Here is a 6,558-nt window from a genome sequence, read left to right as displayed (position 1 = left end):
ATTCCATTTAAATGGAATTGAAGAACAGGCAAAATTTATCTTTACTGGCAGAAAGTCACCTGGGGCTAAGGGTTGGGAGAAGAGACCAGATATAAAGGGGCACCAGGAACTTTTTTGGGTGTTGGAAATGTCTATACTTTTATTGTCACAGTGGTTATACATCGGTACACAATTACCAAAAGCTCATCAAACTGTATCATTAAAATGGGTGAATTTGATTTTATGACACCTTCACATGAGCCTCTCTTTCTGACTTACTTGCTGGCTGAGGTCAGACAGGCTTGGGAAGCCATGTGCTGACAATGGTAAAGCCCATCACCCGGGTCCTTTAGTGAATAAGTGAGGCAGTCCCTCCCCTACCCGCCGCTGCTGACCAAGAATCCCACACTGGATGGTTCTATGAGTGAGAAATAAATGGTGGCAGTGTTACACCTCTGAAATTTGGGGTGTTACAGAAGCTAGAATCTCCCTAACTAGTAGATCTCCAAAGCAAAACACAGTTAAGACCATTTAAATTTTCTTGCTGAATTCACCTTATTTATTCATTTATTTATTTTTAATATAATTTATTGTCAAGTTGGCTAACATACAGTATGTACAGTGTGCTCTAGGTTTTGGGGGTAGATTCCCATGATTCATCGCTTACTTATAACACAATTCACCTTATTTAAACTGGAGAAAAAAACAATAATAACCCAAGTGTCCAAAACATGGGAACAATTAGGTAAATTATGGTATATTAATCTTATATAATACTTATTATATAACCACTTACATAATTACTTCAAGAACTATGTAGTAACCTGGATATACTCCCAAAATACTGAAGTGAAAAAAGGCAAAACCCAGGATTTTATCAATGTTATTGTATCAGGAAGCCCAGACACCAAATAATGTTCATCCAAGGCTTTAAACCTATCTGGTCCCGTCTGAAGGGACCCACATGGCGTATATCTATGCACATGGGACTGAGAACCTATTGAGTAAAACTCCATCATAAACAGAAGAGACACGAGTCAGGTAAGCTCAGCTCGGGCAGAGTTGGCAAAAAGAAAAGGGGATGATCAGAAAACCGTAGGTGTGAAAACAAGCGCAGTTTCACTAAAATCTTGCCGTTTGTACTGTCTCAGAGCCTGTGTCGCTGATTCTAATGCAGTGGGTTTGTCCATAGAGCAGAAACAAGCTAAATCATGCACTGAACCAGCCCTCCTTGGCGGCTGGAGGCAGAATGAAAAGGGAGGAGTCAGCCCCTCTCCTGAGGTTCCAGAACTTTCTGTAGCAGTTGCAGCAGCAGCAGCAGCAGCAGCAGCAGCAGCAGCGGGAGATATTACCAAGGGAGATGCTGAGGGAGGAGAATTGGAGCTGGGTGCAAGATAGCTGGGAGGATTCCCTCCTGAGAACTCCAGAACTAGTGAGGAGGGGGGTTGAGGATTAGAACCGTTGCTGAATGAAATGGGGTGGAATCTTATTCCCAGTGTGGCCTGATGTTCACCCTCAGGCTGGACTTCCCTGTAGACACAGAAGATTTGTCTGTGTATGTTTGTGTTTGTGAGTATGTACGTTCTTTGTTACATCTTTGTAAAAAAAAATAAGCAAACATATGAATAGTGTGACACAGAACATATAAATTAAAGCATAGTGAAACAGTAAGATTATACATAATTTATCCTTTTTTTTTATTCTGTTCATGTTACTATTGTCTTCATAGAACCTACAATGATACACATTTCCATCCTCCAGTTATTTGTCCTATAATTTCTTATTTTATTTTATTTTATTTTATTTTATTTTATTTTATTTTATTTTATTTTAGAGAAACCACGAGCAGGGGAGAGGGGCAGAGGGAGAGAGAGAGACAATCTTAAAGCAGGCTCCACGCTAAGCGTGGAGCCCGACATAGGGCTCAAACCGACGACCTTGGGATCATGACCTAAGGTAAAATCAAGAGTCAGACACTCAACCAACTGAGCCACCCAGGTGCCCCTCTCCTATAATTTCTCAATAAATTATTCCTTCTGTTCTCATAGCATAGACATCAGAAGAACAGAAAGAAGAAGACATCAAGATCTCGGGCCAGCGTATATTCTTTTTTTAAAAAGTTTTAAATGTTTATTTTTGAGAGAGAGAGAGAGGGAGACTATGAGTGGGGGAGGGGCAGAGAGAGAAGGAGACAGAATCCAAAGCAGGCTCCAGGCTCTGAGCTGTCAGCACAGAGCCCAACGTGGGGCTCGAACTCACCCAACCGACTGAGCCACCCAGGTGCCCCTGACCCGTGTATATTCTAAAACAAACAGATCTAGTACAAAGGATATTTGGGACTTAACAAAAAAATTTTTTTATTTTAATTTTTTGCTTTCTGTTTATCATCTCATAGCAAGATTACTTTCTCCTGGAGTTTAATCATGGTCCTTTCTAACAGAAAGGGATCTTGTGCAGCAAACAAAGGGAGATTTCCCCGGGCCAGCAGCAACATTGTGAGTCAGCAAAGCTTAGAATTTATTACCTGGCATTTCCAGTCAGTACTGAGGCCCTGGCTGACCAGGGCTCACCTTGATTGGTCACTAACACAAGTCTCATAGCTTAGTAGGAATGAAGGGCTGTCCGGACACCTGGAGATTCCGTGTGCTTTACCAATCCCACTCAGTCCAAGCTGCAGCAGAGAATTTCCTCATCATTCTTTCATGCATGCATGCATGCATGCATTCTTTGAGCATGTATTTATTTATTCACCCAACCTGTATTTCTGGGCCTGGCACTGTGTTAGATGACGGAGATAAACAGCTCAGGTAAGCAAATATTCCTGCGAAAACGGATATATGGAAACAATTAGGTATCAAAAGCATTTGATGTTAGCGATGTGTACTGTGGCATACGGCTGACAGGTTAGCGCATCCCGCGGGGAGAAGAAGGGAGAGTGGGCTGCCTGTCACGAGGCTTACCAACTTTCTGGGCCAGGACAACCGCGCTCGCTGTGTACCCCCACTGCTAAGCTGATGCTACGTATTTAAGGTCTCTTCATGACAGCATCCGTCTCCAGGTACCAGTGTTTATGTTATCAGGAAAGGCTAAGCTGTAGCAAAGGCCTCAAAACATAGTACTTCAACAAATGAAGTTTCTCTTATACGTGATGGTCCCCCAGTTGAGCAGTCCATGGGTCAGTGCTGTGCTCCACAAGGCCATCCAGGGTCTCCCCTTCCTTCCACATTGTCGCTGTGCTATTTCCTTCGGTGCTTTCCTTGTTTTCACGATCGCAGGTGCTTTTCATGCAAGAACTCACCCCAAACGATGTCCAAACTTTTCCACTACGAGTATACTGGTACACTTGTGAAGTATGTGTTAGAACAATAGCAGAGGGGCACCTGGGTGGCTCAGTGGGTTGAGCATCTGACTTCAGCTCAGATCATGATCTCACAGTTCCTGGGTTCAAGCCCCCCATCGGACTCGGTGCTGACAGCTCAGAGCCCAGAGCCTGCTTTGGAGTCTCTGTATCTCTCTCTCTGCCCCTTCCCTGCTCACACTCCGTGTCTCTTCAAAAATAAATAAACATTTAGGGCGCCTGCGTGGCTCAGTCAGTTGAACATCTGACTTCGGCTCAGGTCATGATCTCGGGGTTTATGAGTTCGAGCCCTGCATCGGGCTCTGTGCTGACAGTTCAGAGCGTGGAGCCTGCCTTGGATTCTCTGTCTCTCTCTCTCTCTGCCCCTCCCCTGCTCACACTCTGTCTCTCTCTCAAAAATAAATAAACATTGAAAATAAATAAGTAAATAAATAAACATTAAAAACTTTCTTAAAAAAGAAAAGGATAACAAAAATGTATTAAATGTGTTATTTCTCTTTCAAAATAAGGGTATGAGAGCCATGGGTTATCTCTGGTTTCTAAGGGGACCGAGAGCTTATAATAGATGTGTCGCCCTGGAGGGTGTTTGGGGATGAGGTTAACAATTAAACTGGTGAATCTTGACTGCTCAGACTGCCCACCAGAATGTGAGCGAACCTCATATAATCAGCCTGTTCTATTGAACGAAGAGACCAGTCTCCCCCAGCAAAAGGGAATCCTCTAGCAGACTGCCTGCAGATTTTACCTCCACCACGGGCTCTCCTGCTAGCTTTTGCACTGGAACTAGCATAGATTGTCCTGCGTCTCCAGTCTACCTGCCCACACTGCTGATTTTGGACTTGTAAGTCTCCCCAATTTCATAAGCCAATTCATCATAATACATCTCTCTCTCTACACACACACACACACACACACATATATATCCAATTGGTTCTGTTTCTCTGGAGGTCCCTGACTAGACGAATACAGAACCAGTGCTACTCTGTTTAATAACATGCTGTTTAACACAGAATCATTAAATCAGAATCTTTTCATGAGCACTGGGTGTTGTATGGAAACCGATTTGACAATAAATTTCATATATTTTAAAAAATAAAATAAAGTACATAAAAATAAAAATAAATCAGAATTTTTTCCTTCTTGACTCTTTTTTCCTTTTTCTTATTCTTTCTTTCTCTCTCTTCTTCCACTCTCCTCTTAGAAGTTATCCCTCTTTCTCCAAGGCAATCCCTACTCCACCCATGGTTAACTAACGCTCAGTCTCCCAAACTTTTTTTTATTATTTAAAAAATTTTTTAGGTTTGTTTGTTTGTTTGTTTGTTTATTGAGAGCACATGATGTGTGTGTGTGTGTGTGTGTGTGCGCGCGCGCGCGCGCACACACACGCGCGCATCAGCGGGGGAGGGGCAGAGAGAGAGGGAGACAGACAATCTCAAGCAGGCTCCATGCTGACAGCTCCGAGCCCAACTCAGGGCTCCATCCCAACCGTGAGAGCCTGACCTGAGCTGAAATCAAGAGTCAGACGTTCAACCGACTGAGCCACCAGGGGCCCCAGTCTTGCAAACTTCTTAAATCCTAGACACAAAGTAAGTATCAAACACCTCGGCTTCGTGTTACATACTTCATTCAACAGACACATCTTGAACTCTTACATAGTACAGGACCTCTACCATGAACAGGGGATAAAAACAAGAATTGAACATGGTTCTTGACCTTGAGAAACGCAAACTGGGATTAAGTAATATTTGGATTAGTCAAGCGTTTCTTTTTTACCCAGTTAAAAAGGGTATTCCCTTGGGTTTGTATTGTGTGAGACAAACAATGTTTTATTCCGTTACCTTGTGAATTTTCCCAATTGCTTCTTCCCTTTGGTGTATTGACACTTCGTCTTCATTCTTAGGCAGACATTTCAGATTCCAGAAACCAAGACCCAAATATATTAGGGACAAATCTCAATAGGTTCCCGGAGTCCTGTGGCTATCACCGCATGCCACCCCAGCACTGTCACCATTACAGACCATTTCTTGAGTACCTTCTTGTCCAAGAGATTTCATTTGGGACTCAGGATTCATATTGAGGTGGCCTGAGTCATAAATGTTTTAAGTTTCTTTATTTATATTTCAATACATACAGTGTTTATTATGTGCCAGACATTGTCATCGGCACTTTTATATGCAATCATTCGTTCGTTACTCATAACAATGCCATGAGGTGGGTACTAATACTATCTTCTATCACAGATTGGAGATTATATTAACCTCTCTATGAGGAATATAGAGATTTTAACACGTGCCCACGTCTTGCAGCTAACCTCATAGCAGAGTTGAGATTTAAACTCAGGGAGTCTACCTCCAAAGTTTATACTCACATCCAAAACACTACTATCTTTCTGCTAGCTTTGTGGAAAACAAACAAATGCATAAAACAAAACAAAAAAACTTCCCCACACTACAGACTTTCTGGTCTAGAATATGTTCAGTACTGACTTCCCATCCTGATATATATATATGTATATTACCTGATATATATAAATATTACCAACGATGGGCATGCCAGTGACATGGTTTGGGTTTTGCCTGGCTCTCTATCCCCTCAAAATCTCTGAGACGCCTTAGTAGATCCATTTGGTTCCCACTTGCAGACTCAATTACATCCCTGACTCAGAGATGACTGATACGTAGGAAGAATGTAAGGTACTATAGAACCAAGGCTCACTGACTTAGAATCAAGTCAACCTACTGCTAGTCCTCTTGGGAACTTACACTTTTGTTTGCGGAGTACAGAAAAACCTTGGATTGTTCTGCGAGTGTTCCACAAGATGAGTAAACATTTCTAATAAATTTTAACTTGATAAACAAGAGATGTCTTGCAATACGAGTCGTAGGTGATGCTTAGCGTCAGGTGATCACAACTGAGCCAATGGTTTTCTCTCTCTCTCTCTCTCTCTCTCTCTCTATCGCTCGCTGCAGATTGTGGGTGATCATCAATGCGATGTCACATTTCCGTGAAGTCCTCAAAAGGAGGCAAAAGCAACTGTCGTTGGACAGGTTCCTTGCTAAAGTTGCACGAAAAGAAAAAGATTCCATTGTGCCAATAGACAGCAGTGATTCCATTAGTGATAGTGAAAGTCGCCCTACACAATAACCCTCTTCTCTCTGGTCTCCCTCACACCAGCCACGAAGGTTTTCAAAGCTAAGTGCAGGTTAGTTTTTTTTTTCTTT

This window comes from Acinonyx jubatus, chromosome C1 (assembly GCF_027475565.1).
Source record: "Acinonyx jubatus isolate Ajub_Pintada_27869175 chromosome C1, VMU_Ajub_asm_v1.0, whole genome shotgun sequence".
Lineage (NCBI taxonomy): Eukaryota > Metazoa > Chordata > Mammalia > Carnivora > Felidae > Acinonyx > Acinonyx jubatus.
This window is presented reverse-complemented; position numbering follows the sequence as displayed.